Source organism: Heterocephalus glaber, unplaced genomic scaffold (assembly GCF_053883595.1).
Source record: "Heterocephalus glaber isolate CG9 unplaced genomic scaffold, H.glaber_assembly_v1.0 deba00001442, whole genome shotgun sequence".
Lineage (NCBI taxonomy): Eukaryota > Metazoa > Chordata > Mammalia > Rodentia > Bathyergidae > Heterocephalus > Heterocephalus glaber.
Genome location: NW_028258296.1, coordinates 46189885 through 46204424, shown reverse-complemented (window position 1 = coordinate 46204424; position 14540 = coordinate 46189885). Strand labels below are relative to the sequence as shown.

The 14540-nt window shown below is 34.5% G+C and overlaps 1 protein-coding gene across 4 annotated transcripts in view; it reads right to left on the bottom strand.

Annotated features, from left to right (window-relative positions):
• The window catches only part of Rap1a (RAP1A, member of RAS oncogene family), an 85888-nt gene that overhangs the window by 52361 nt on the left and 18987 nt on the right, over positions 1-14540 (bottom strand). The window lies entirely within an intron of this gene.

Genomic DNA, 14540 nt, shown 5'->3' with positions numbered 1-14540 from the left:
ATAGAAAATAGAATGATTCCTCAAATAATTACAAATAGAATTACTGTATGATCCAGCAATTCCACTACTGGGTGGAAGGAACTGAAAGAATTGGGATTCAAATGCTATTTGTACATTCATGTTCACAGCAGCTTTATATTCACAGCAGCCCAAAGATAGAAGAAATGCACATATTACTGGATTTAAAAAGGGATATTCACATATACACAGAGACAACTGATAAATGACTGGATTAAAGAGTCAGTCTCTCTCCCTCTCTCTCTCTTTTTTTTTTGGTACCAGGAATCGAACTTAGAACCTTGTACTTTCAAGGCAGGCAGCAGAACCAATGAGCTAAATCCCTGCCCCTAATAACCTTTTTTGTACCACTTAATCGTTTTGTTTTTTTTTTTTCCTTGAAACTGTGTCTTGATATGTAGTTCAGGCTGGCTTTGTACTCATTCTGTAGCCCAGGCTGGCCTCAAACTTAGGGCAATCTTCCTGCTGCAGCCTCCAGAGTGCTGGGATGATTATATGCATGTGGCCACCACACCTGGCCAAGGTTACATTTTTGAGATATAATTCCGTGCTATCAAATACACCATTTAAAAAGTACAATTCAGTGGTTTAAAAAATATTTACAATGTTGTACAAGCCATCACTACTTCCTAATTCCAGACCACCACCCCCCGCCGGGGGGGTGGGGGGAATGGAACTCAGAACCTTGCACTTTCAAGGCACGACTGAGCTAAATCCCCAGCTCCAGACCACTTTCTTAACCCTAAAAAACTTTGTATCCACTAGCAGATCCTCCCCATTTCCTCTGGTAACAATTAATCTACTTTATGTTTCTACAGATTTACCTTTTCTGGACAATTTATGGAATCATTTGGTTTGTTGGGGCTTTTGTGGCTGGCTCCTTTATTAAGAATGTTTCCAAGATTCTTCCATGTTGTAGCACATCAGTACTTCATTCCTTTTTATAGGTGAATAATATTCAATCAAGTGGCTATAGTTCATTTTGTTTATCCATATATTATCTCATGGACTTTTGGGTTGTTTCTATTTTTTACTTATTATGAACATTCATATGAACTTTTTCTTTATTACTATGAACATTTTGTGTGAACATATGTTCCAATTGTCTTCAGAATAAACCTATCAGTGGAACTGCTGGGTCATATGGTAACCTTATTTAACTATCTGAGGAACTGCCAAACTGTTTTCTAAGACAGCAATGTATGAAAGCTATAATCTCTCCATATCCCTGCCAACACTTATTGCTGTTGGTTTGGGTTTTTTTTTTTTTTTACAACAGCCATCTTAGTGAATACAAAGTGGTATGTCATTGTGGTTTTGATTTGCATTTCCCTAATGTCTTATTTTTGTGACACATATTTCTCTTCTAGTCAGCAAACATTTTCTGCAAAGGCCTGACAGCAAATATTTTATGCTTTGTGAGCCACATATAGTCTATGTTGCATATTATTCTTTTTCTTAAAAAAAAACCTTCTTTGCTTCTCGGCTCTTTGGCTAAGATCAAGTGTAAAAAACCTTTAGCTGGGCATGGTGGCTCATGCCTGTAATTCTAGCACTTGGGAGGCTGAGGCGGGAGGATCACCATGAGTAAGGACAGCCTGGGCTACATTGTGAGTTTAAGACCAGCCTGACCTACACAGTAATACTCTATCTTAAAAAAAGAAAAAAGAAAAAAAGAAAAAGGAAAAAAAAAAGTCTTCAAGAAGTGTAAGTCATTCTTAACTTGAGAGCTATACAAAGCAGGCCTTAGACCTGTTTAGCAACCTCTTTTCTGTTTCATAATTAGCCTTCCCTTCTCTATCAATGTAAACTTTGTTCAAAGCAAGTTAAGAATTATTTGGTATTCTCTCCTTTTACAATGCAGGGCTCATAAATACATGAGGTTCTAAAAATGCTTGAACTGAATTTCTTGCAAAGAATGTCCTCAATTAAAATACATGTGTTATTTCCCCACAGGTATTATACAAATGTAAAGCATATTAGCTTTTTAAATGATCATCAAAAGTACAAAGTCACTTTTGTTTTTGAAACTGGGCAGCTTGACTAGAAATATTGTAAGAACCAAAGGAAGAATCTTTCATAGTCCCCCTTGAATCAAAATTATATTTAGAATCAATTAAAATAACTAGCATCAGATACAATTTGAAAACATAGTTCTAAATAAAATGTTTCTAAATCCTAAAGCTACAAATAAGATTAAAATTATTAATGTGTTAGAACTTTTTTGTTCCTCCTTCTTGACATACACCCCCCCCCCCCGCCCCAAGAACACAAAGGATTTCTAGGGCCGTGAAGCTACTCTATGATACTATACTGTGGATGCATGTCATTACACATTTGCTCAAATCTACAGAATGTACAACACTGAGTGATCCCTAATACGGACTGAGTAATGACTTGACACTGTATGTTCAGCCACTATAACAAATGAACATGAAAATGCTGAGAATGGAGGCTATGCATGTGTGGGGTAGGAGTTATATGCAAAATCTTTGTAGCTTCCGCTCAATTTCACTGTGAAAGTTTTTGTGTAAAAAATGAAGTCTACCACCGCCTGCCTAACAAGTGCAAGGTCCCGAGTTTGATCCCTGGTACCAAAAAAAAAAAAAATGAAGTCTATTTTCAAAGGGTTCATACTTCTGGCAATGTGAAAAGGCCAGCAATTTCAACAATTTAAGAACATTTTGGAAATTACAAGTCAAACACATAGCAGGAAGGCATTCGACACAGTTCTTTGATTTAGTAGAACCAAAAAAACCCAAACAAACCAACTAAGAGATAGCAGACCTAACGAGCTATTTACCTCTGGGCAAGTTCCTGAACTTTAAAGCTTTCTCAACTTTTAAGAGTAGAATGATGCCACCTGTCCTACTTTTTTTCACAGAACTGTGAAGATGTAAGGGAGACAAAATTTGTGAAAAGAACTCTACAAATACTATTACTCATATATACTGTTAGAAGAGTTCTAAGCCAAAACTGTTTTCACTATTAAAATAAGTATATGCCAGGCATGGTGGAACACACCTGTAATCCCATAACTCTTAGAAGCTGAGGCAGGAAGACTGCAAGTTTGAGCCCAGTCTGGACAACCTGGCAAGACCTTGTCTCAAAATAAAAAATGAATAGGGATGTAGCTCAGTATGAAGGCCCTGGGTTCAATTCTCAGAGTGTGTGTGTGTGTGTGTGTGTGTGTGTGTGTGTGTGTGTGTGAAGGGGAGGAGGGAAATAAATACAGAGTTGAGAGGATCTTCATGGCTAAAACAAGTATTTTTCCCAATAGTCCTAATGACATCAATGTACAACATGGTGGTTTCTTTTAAAGCCTTTTTTTTTTTGGTACCAGGGATCGAACTCAACTCAGGTCCTTGTACTTGCAGGGCAGGCGTCGGAACCACTAAGCTAAATCCCTGGCCCCAAGCCTTTCTAATAGAAGAATGAAAATCACAAGTTGGTTTCACATTCCAAATAGCATAAAGGTTAACCAAGTACATAAAAGCATTCTGACTGGTTCTCCACCTCTTAGAAATCTAAGACAGCATTGTTTGGTACCTTTGGCATGTTCTTGCTAAAAGGAATAATGCGGGCCGGGGATTTAGCTCAGTGGTTCCGGTGCCTGAGCGCAAGATCCTGAGTTCAAGCCCCGATACCAAAAAAAAAAAAAAAAAAAGGAATAATGCATCTCTCTATCTCTCTATCTATCTAGCTACCTACCTACCTACCAACCTATCTATTTATTACTGTCCTGGAGGTTGAATCCAGGGCTTTGCATATGCTGGCAAGCATTCATCATTGAGCTACATATCCAGCCCTTTTGACTTTAGTTTTCCAGACAAGGTCTCACTAAATTGTCAGGGCTGACAATGAACTTGCAACCCTGTTTTCCTAGCTTCCCACGTAGCAAGGATTACAGGTATGCATCATCACATCTGCCTTTAAATATTACTTTAAATACTAAATGTTCTGCTAAAAACTGTATAGAAACAAAACAACTTAAAAAATGATACCCCCCCCAAAAAAAATGATACCCAGATTTGATCCCCGGTACTAAAAAAAAAAAGATACCAGAATCAGTGATAAAGTTCTGATCACAAGCAACAAGGGAAGGGCTGGGGATTTTAGCTCAGCAGTTCTGTCACCTGCCTCGCAAGCGCAAGGTCCAAAGTTCAATCCCCAGTACCAAAAAAAAAAAAAACAGCAAGGGAAGAAAGGACTTATGGCTAATCTTTTGTAATAAGTACATGATGTGGACTATAATCTTTGATTTTTGTGATAAGGTAGAGGTATTATTATTCATGTTTTTGCCTTTTAAATTGATATTTAATAATTATACATATTTACAGGATACCATGTGATATTTCAACATGTTTACATTGTGTAATACTCAAATCAGGACAAACTACTATCTCTTCTAATGTTTTTTCTTTATGGTAAAAGCATTCAAAATCCTTTCTTCTAGGGGGCTGGGGATTTAGCTTAGTGGTGCCACTGACTGCCCCAAAAGCGCAAGGACCTGAGTTCGATCCCCGGTACCAAAAAAAAAAAATCTTTTCTTCTAGCTTTCAAAAAACTATATATATATAGTTTTTATATAGAGAGAGAACATTATCATTATCTATAGTCATCCTACTGTGCAGAACACCAGAACTTCTTGCTCCTAACCATAGCTTCATATCCATTAAACAACTTTACCCTGTCCCTCCCTCTCTCCCTTATTTTCCTCAGGCTCTGGTAACCATCACCCTACTTTCAACCTATGGGATCAACTTGATTATTATATTCTATGTATGAATGAAATCATGCAGTACCTGTCTTTTTGTCCTGGCTTACTTCACTTTGTATAATGACCTCCAGTTCTATCTATGTCATCACAAATGACAAGATTTCATCCTTTAATGGTATCAGTAACTTCTCTGTTCACAGTGGTTGAACTCTTTTCTCCATTGTTGATTATTTATATATACATCAATGCAAGGTGTGGCATATCATAGATTGCCTTACTGCAGAAATCAATATATTACAACAGTCTTAGAAAATGCACTTCTGATTAAATTTTTTTAAAAAACTTAACCATGAAAATTACTGAGTCCATTTCTAGTGGGAAAATTTCTGACCAGAAAAATATTATTAATATCTGGAAAATATCTGTTTGATAAAAATATCTGCTTGGTGACAGTGCCTCATTCTATTTTTTAAAAGTTACCTCATGTATCTGGAGGATGTAGCCTACCACGTGCAAGGCCTTGGGTTCATTCCCAGCACTCCAGAGCAAGGGGGAGTGATGTCTGAGTGAAATGTACCTTTCTCTCGTTGAAATTAGGAAAAAGAACACAAAACCTTGCATTTGACAACAAAGGGCTGAAGAGCAGTGTCTAGGGGTTATAAACATGCAAACATTTAAGGATATTAAAAGAACAGCAAAAGAAATAACATTTCATAAAAGAATTTAAATTATAAAATAAAATGTGAGGTATGAAAACCTTTATATTGTCAAAAATACTCTCATATTAAATGATAACCCTCATACACAGAAACACACATACACATCCCTACTAAACAAATTTTATCACAGTGAAGAGGTGAATTTGTTATAATACAAACCTGAAAATATAATAATAGAGGAATATATATGTACAATTAGTTCCAGACATCAACAACACAGCTATTTTCACTGAAGAGTAAAATTCTCAGTACAGTATACCAGAAAGACTGATGTTATCTGCAACATTTGTACACATTTACACTGATAAGGAGAAATTTCTCAGTATTTAGATCTATCTTAATCCTTTGGTATACACAGAAGTATCAGAACAACAGCATATACAAATTGTGAGATTTAAAAAATGCTACATACACATAAATGATGAAATGATCAACACTTAATGCTGTGCTTGAGTCTAATTTTGAGGGGCTCACATAATTCTCAAGTTTTCAAAAATGAGTTACTACAAGCTAGGTGTGGCTGTACATGCCTGTATTCCCAGCATTTGAGATGTTGAGACAGGAAGAGTCCTGTGAATTCCAGGCCAGCCCGGGCTACATAGTGAGTTCAAGGTCTGCCTGAACTACATAATGAGGCCCTGTCTCAAAAAATCAAAATATGAAAACAAAAGAAAAGGAAAGTCCCTATAATCTCTTGATATTATTATATAAAATTTATCAATATAGATAACTTCATAGTAGGAGATACTAATCAATAAAAAGTAAGTATCAAACTTCTCCATAAGAGTAAGAATAGCTTGTTTAGAGGGCTAGATTTGGGCTAACTGGAAAAAAGTTTTACAGTTAAATTAAAAAAAAAACAAAAACCTGATACAGAAAACACTTTTTTTGTTTTTTGGTACCAGAGATCAAACTCAGGGCCTTGTACTTGTGAGGCTGGCACAGTGCCACTGAGCTAAATCCCAGGCTATAAACACTTTCCTTCCTATCTGTCTGTCTTTCTTTTTTTTGGTACTGGGAATTGAACTCAGGACTTTGCGTTTGCGAGGCAGGCAGTGGAACCACTATAAACACTTTAAATGTTACTAAAACCCTTGAGGCCCAAGGTTCAATGGAGAAACTACAATTAAATATCTATGACCGAATTCTCTAGAAGCCATAATCTTAACGTGTGTTAGGCCCAGAGCCCTGAAAACAATACCTTGTTACACTATCAAGAAGCAAATAATTGAAATATTATTGGCTAAGGCATATTGAGCATAGTGAACATCTCAAAACTAACCTCCAATATCTGGATTAACAGAGAAAAAATAATATAATGAACCCTATTAACAATTATTCACTATGTTTTTCTATTAAGGATATAAAGCAATGAGAAAGAAAAATATAACCAGTCATCCAAATCTAACAAGAAAAAATATTATAATTCCATTCTCAAAATGTCTGGTTAATTTATCAATTATGTAGACTCTGCATTTAAAAAAGCCAAATATTCTTCAAAAGATTAAGCTAGTTGTGTGTTCAGAAAGTGTTCCACTCTCATGGATGCATCTATTTTTTATTCCCTAAATGTTCAAATTTATTGTACATTGGTAGGGGAGAAGAGAGGGAGGCGAGAGGAAGTAAAAAGGATCAAGAAGTGATTATATATATATATAAATACCCCACAATGAATATATTCATTATGGATCACAAACATATACTACTAAAAAATGTAAAAAAATAATTAAGTGGACAAGTCAATGGAAGAAAACTGTACATCAAGTTAAAATATGAAAGAAAAAGCAAAATGGTGGAGAATGTAAAGAGAGACATGTTATTTCTTCCAATTAGAACAAAACATTATTAATTCTAACTGGTCGGGATCCCCTAAAAAATGGACAGAGGTATACTATTGCATAGAAGAAACATACTAAAATAAAAAGTCTGTCAAATCAATGTTATGAGAGAAAAGAAAGTATAGGAAATAATTAGTCATTAACCAGGAGTTCTGTCAAAATGGGTGGTGAGGAGTCCAAAAGAAAAGATTTACTTTTACAAGAATACCTTAGTGTCTTCTACTATACAAAATGGGAGGCCAGGCGTGCTGGTACATGCCTATAATCTCAGCACTCAGGAAGCTGAGGCAGGAGCACAGCAGTACATTTGAGGACAGATTGACTACACAGTGAGTTTAAGGCCAGCCTAAATTTCAAGTTTTCAAAGGTGACCATAAAGCCTAAGCTCATTATCAGGGCTAATAATATTTTACATAGTCTGCCCCAGTCTATGTCTTTATCAGTTGTGCCTCTATATGCATAGGAAACAAGGAGTTGATAAACCTGTTATTTTTGCATGTCTAGTGTCCCTTCTTCCTTTTTTTTTTTCCCCCTTAAAATTTTCTTTTTTAACTTTTTTCTTCCTTGTTTTTGGTAACTTCTGTTGGAAAGCAATACTGGTTGGAGCATCAAGGTGTCCCACTCTGCACTGGGCAAAGGTGATGTCACCTTAACTCAAACTAAGATTGTCAGGCTAAGCTACCCGGGAAGCTAAACTTTGAGTAGAATGATATGAGGTTGGAAAATGGTTAGAGCTCACTCATTTTGACTGTGGGACACTAAAGACACTGTTCTATACTGCTACCTAGGTCCTCGTCCTTGAAAACAGCCCTAGTTCTTCTCAGGGATTCCCGGGACCTACTTCCTCATTTTTCATTTAAATTCTGTTACTGACTTCCTCAAACACAATTTTTGCTTAAGTTGATTATTCTACCCATTTGTTCATCCTGTTACTGGACAAACTTTTATTGAATGGTGTGATGGTTAGCTGAATGTGCCAACTTGGCTAATTATTCAAACAGGAATCTAGGTGCTGCTATGAAAGTATGAAGGTATTATGTAAACCGCGTGAATCTACAATCAGTTCACTTTAAGAAAAGATGTTGCTGGGTGTGGTGACGCATGTTTGTAAGCCAGCACTCAGAAAGCTGAGGCAGGAGGATCTCCATGAGTTCAAGACCAGCCTAAACTGCATAGTGAGACCGTCTCAAAAGCAAAAAACAAAACAAAAAGGTGATTATCCTCAATAACATGGGTAGGCCCCATCCAATCTGTTGAAAGATCTTAACAAAATGAAAGTTTCCCTAAAGAAGACTGCAATATCAACTCCAGCTCTAAATCTATAGGGCAGCCTGACTTGCCCTATAGATGACTTGCCCAATAGATTGTGGACTTGACAGCTCCTACAATCACGAAGGCAATTCTTTGAAAAATCTCTGTATTTATTGTGCGTGTGTATGTGCTTGTATGTGTGTATATATGTATGTATTGGTCTTCCTAGTTCTATAGGTATGTGTCTGGTTCCCTAATACAAATACCTACTATATCCTAGTACTAAGGACAAACACCAGTGAACAAGACAATTCAGTGGTGTTTCTGTTGCTTGCAACCCAAGAACCCTAACCACAGTTATATATGTCATTTTTAGAAGAGTACAGAGTCCATGAAGTTTCAATGTTTCACATATATGCCAATAAACTATTCTAAATTCAAAGGGTGTGAGATGAATTTTAAAATTCTAAACCACGTGGCAAAAAAAATCTTTTTTTCTAGATTCCACGAAGTATGGGGAAATTAAGGAAAGAAGGCAGACTTAAAATGTGTGTGTGTGTGGGGGGGCTGAAATAGTTGTCAGAAAATGCAGGTTCCTTTATTTCAAGGGTCAGGAAACTGACCCACAAGTCAAATTCAGGCTAATGCTTGTTTTTATGTGGCCTGTGACGTAAATGATTCTCACATTCTTAATGATTTTCTTTTAAAAAATGAAATTAAATTTTAAAAAAATCAAAAGAAAAACAATACCTTCTATTGTGCAATATAAATGAATATATTGTGCATATAAATGAAATTCAAACTTCTGTTTTATAAATAAACTGGACAGTCACTCATTTGTTTACATATGGTTTATGGGTGCTTTCACCATACAATAGCAGAGTTGAATACAGTGTTCCTTGGTATCCATCCTGTGGTATCTGAAGGGGATTGGTTCCAGGTTCTACAGCCACCAGAATCCACAGATGCCAAGTCCTTTATATAAAATGGCACAGTAGCTGCATAAAATCTATACACCATATGTTTAAATCATCTCTAGATTACTTGTAATACTTAATACAGTACAAATGCTATGTAAATAGTTGTTATACTGTATTGTTTATACATATTCAGTACTGATGCAATTTTTTTACCCTGAATATTTTTTTTACCCATGGTTGGTTGAATCCACAGCTATGGATTCTGTAGCTATGGATAGCCAATTGTGTTTGCATCAGAAATCATGTGGTCTGGAAAACCTAAAATATTATCTGTCTCCTTAACAGAAAAAGTTTCCCTGCTCAAGTTTATGAGAGGAAATATTAATTTAATGCCAGAAGGAATGGTCAATACAAAGATAAGAAATGTTAGAAGATAGAAAAGGAGAAAAATTAATTTTAACTATTATTTATAATCTTCACAACATTCCTGTGAGTCGGGGACCATTTTAGACATAAAGTCGAGAGGTTAAAACTACTTGTCCAATTCAACAGACATAAATTAAGAACCAGGATTATATGCCAGACAGTTTGGCTCTAGAATGTGCGTGGTTAACCATACCACACTGCCATGTCAGTCATCTTCTTGTCTATCTAATCTGCACTGTACAAATAATGTGGATTTTTCCTTAGAATTAACACATAGTCACGCATTGCTTAAGGATGGAGATATGTTGTGAGAAATTTGTTAGTGGGTGATTTTGTTGTCATGCAAACATCAGAGTATAAATACACAAAGCTAGATGGTAGTGTAGCTACTCCTGTGAAGGCTTATGGCATATATATGATAATCTATTGCTCATAGCCCATGATTTTTTTAAAAATGAGATTAAACCAAGCACAAGAGAAAATGATACAATCAAGAGTGATGCTTAACAAGAGATGTATGAGGTGGTGACTGGTTTAACACAGCACAGTGTTTTACAATCAATTTTTTTTTCAGTAGAAAGAGCAAGGGTAGTGATGAGAAACTTGATAAAATTTATCTTTGAAGAATGGAATTTTTATTTACTACCACGAGAGTATAAAACATTTCTAGTCTTCATATCTCATTTCTACATATGAAGACTTAAAAAAAAAAAGCAGATATGAAAGCAAAACTATTTGTATATACGTAAGTTTTTACAGGAAATGTCTCTAAGGATACATAGCAAACTGATAACTATTATTTTTATCTTATTTGTATTCTTTCTATATTTTTGTATTTATATTTATATCTTTTATAATATAATACTTAATAAAATTGAACTTTTAAAAAGCTACTCAAAGGATTTTCAAAGATTGCTTTAGTAATACTTTGGGAAAATAATTATACAAAGGACTAATACAACTTTTCTAGATACTTTCTTGAATAGAAGCTTACTTTTGGTCGGGGAATAAAACATCAAAATAAGGTCTTTCAACTTCTAAGTACAATGAAAATGTATATTCCACCAAACTCATCAATGAAGACTTGCCACCAAAAAGCTATTGCTAATTAAAGTACTACTGGTACTAACTTATCACAATACTTAGTGAGGGAAAAATATTTTAAATAATGAAGAATAAAATGGAAATATTTAAAATTTTATAAAGCACAAATGTCTACCATGCATTTTAATTTTTGTAATGATTTAATAATAATGTCAGAACATTTTAGTTTTAAAAAACAAGTTAAAATGGAATATCTTCCTTATATGGACTACACATTTAAATTAAAGTTTTCATACAGCTTTAGTCTTCCGAAAACAAAGTGGGCAATGAGGTAGATAAGGCGGTAGCTAAGCTACCACACAGGACTGGCCAAAGGGCTAAAATCTTAATAAATCAATTCCCAAGCATGAGTTGTCATTGTGGCTGTGATTCTGAGATAAAGGACCTGGCTTCATGCACACATCTTCAAAGCTTTAAAGTTAAATTCTGAACCAAAGAACAAAATCTCCAACTTGGTTAAATGGTTAATCTCAAAAGATAAAATCACAATTGAGATGTTAGTTTTCCATAAACATGCCATGAAAAAAAATGCTATTAAGTGAAAACAGTTGGTTTTCACTTTGATAGATGAAGACCTCCCCTCTCCTGACTCAAATTGGTATAAATCTCTGTAATGAGCCTAACCTAGCTGTGTTAACAACTCAACTCCAAGAAATTCAAATCTTAGAAACAATCCTGCCTGAATTCTGAATACCATTTATTATATTATGGTTAGTCTTCATCCTACTGGTGAACACTCCAGAAAACTAAGAGCATTTGAAAATCTCACTTCAGAGTGTCCTCTAAAAAAAGTAGCTCTTTGGGCCAGGGATTTAGGTCAGTGGTTCTGCCGCCTGCCTCGCAAGCGCAAGGACCCAAGTTCAATCCCTGGTACCAACAAAACAAAACAAAAAAAAGTAGTTCATGGACAATATAGTTATTAGTACCAAAATCAACATTTACAGATGTTAATAATGCCATGCAAGACCAAGTTTATAGGAGAAACAGGCTCTCAAAGAAATTAGCACTTTTCTAAACACGAAAGATTTCTATTTTAAAAATCAAAGCATCATTATTCTACAGTGTTTTCTGGTTTCCAATGAAGAAACCTGTTTGAATCCATGAAAAGCACTTATTAGATTAAAATTCTATAAAAATCAAACACTGATTCACCAATGTTACTTAATATATTCTGCTATATTTTGAACTTTATTAGATTACAAAGTTCAGAAAAATGTGTAACTGAAAAAGATAAGTAAAACAACTCTATAAAAATAAGCAGAAACTGCGCAGTATATACTGTCTAAAATAAGTACAATGACCAAAAATGTAAAAAGAAATACCTCCTTTGAAAAGAACAAAAATTCCTGCAGCAGAGAGTGTCAGTCCAAAATGCTTCAATCAATAAATCCAGGATTAAAAGGCATAACTGACAGCAAAGCTGTAATTCTAGGTATTCCCAAAAAGCTCACAGCTCAACAGCTTGTTTGTTCACTATGCTTAAAGGTGCTTAACACAGAGAAGAAAATCACAGGTGCTTTTAGAGTTCCGAATTACTGCCAGCTACTAAAAGTTCTCAAATATGTGTATTATTATAGTCTGGTTAAAATACATACTTCTTTTTAAAAGTAATAAATAAAAAATTATTTCTAAAATTAAACAGTAACTTGTAATATGAAAAATATACAGGCACACCTGCATACTTACAGAACATTTTCTAGTTCCATATTTAAAAGTACACTATAAAGCTATCATAATTAAAAGCTGGTACCAATACCAAAGGAATGAAATAATAGAAAACATAAAAAAAACCTAGGCCTAAGACGAATGTAATTATTATGTACTGCAAACATATTAAAAAAAATTGAATAAAGTACTTTCAATTGTATCACAGCAATTGTATCACAAATGGAAATATATGATACAGAAACAAGCAAAGATTTTTCCAAAACAAAACAAAATCAGGAACAAAACATCCTTTAATAGAAGACCAGCCAAATTACTGTACATCACACAGTAGAATACTGGTTAAAAGAATAAGGTAGAAGCAGGTGTGGTAGCGCACTCCTGAAGCTCAGCATTCTGGAGGCTGAAGCAAGAGAACAAGTTTAAGCCTAGTCTTAATTTGATGACTTAGCAAGACACTGTTTCAAAAGTGAAAAATAAAAAAGGGGCAGGGATATAGCTCAGTGTGAAGATCCTGAGTTCAACTCTCAGTACAACAATAACAAAGAATAAGGTAGAATTATATATAGTAATATGAAAAGATAAGCAAAATACCTTGGGTAAACAGCGAATTTAAAATAAATCTATTCCGTTTCGACACCAGGGATCGAACTTGGCACCTTGCGCTTGCAAGGCAGGCGGCAGCACCACTGAGCTAAATCTCTGGCCAATCTATTTCTGTTTCAAAAGACAGATATCACTCTATGAAACTATATTAAAATACACACAGGAAAAGGTTGACTATTTAACAGTGGCTGTCACTAGGGAAAGGAATTTTCACTTTCTATCTTACACATATCAAAAAATATTAAAATGTACAGAATAAAATATTTTTACTTTTTGGAATTTATCCTAAGAAATTAAGGATGTACGGAAGAAGTCAATTGCAATGATACTGATAGCAAAGCTTTTATAATAAAAAATTGAGAATTAAGGAATAGTTTAAATAAATTATAGTAGACTCGTAACAGAACACTATGCATACATTTATCCATTAGATATGATACTACTAAAATATATTTATTGTTATGAAAATCATAATATATTAAGAAAAAGAACATAAAATATGTATCTAATTTCATTCCGTTAAAGAAAAATATATATATACATTGAATATCTTTGAAAAAGCTGGACACCAAAATGTTAACAGGCTGAGAGATAAAATTAGGGGAAATTTCTTTTTATCTTGTTGAATTTTTGTTGTATTCTCAGCAAGAGAAATATTACATTCAAAGGAGTGAAAATTGGCACTCCTGAAGGGCAAAAAGTAATTCTTACTTTTTTAGTGTTTTATGCACAGATATCCAAATAATATACATACAAATGTACAATTATGTATGTATCATTAAAATTTCATTAGGGGACAACTAGAAAAAAAACACCTAAAAAGCCTGGGTGTTTGTATAATAATCATAAGAAAAAGATTAGGAAACATTGTCTCATTGGTACTTTCTCTCCATCTCTGTCTCTGCAGCATTGGGAATAGAGCCCAAGTCTTCATAAATGGTAGATAAAGCACTTCATCACTGAGCTATACCTCAAGCCCTCATTCTTTCTTATCCAATAAAGTTGGTATTACTTCAGTTTAATTCATGTAATCTATGTATATTTAACTAACACAAAAGGTAAAAAGGAAAATACTATACAATGAAAAGTTAAGATATATAACTTTTCATTACTAAATATAAAATGTGCCCCTTTATTCCTAAGGTTTTAAAATATACTATATTTAGGGGCCAGGAATTTATCTCAGTGGTGCCGCCACCTGCCTTACAAGCGCAAGGTCCTGAGTTTGATCCCTGGTACCAAAAAACAAAACAAACAAAAATATACTATGTTT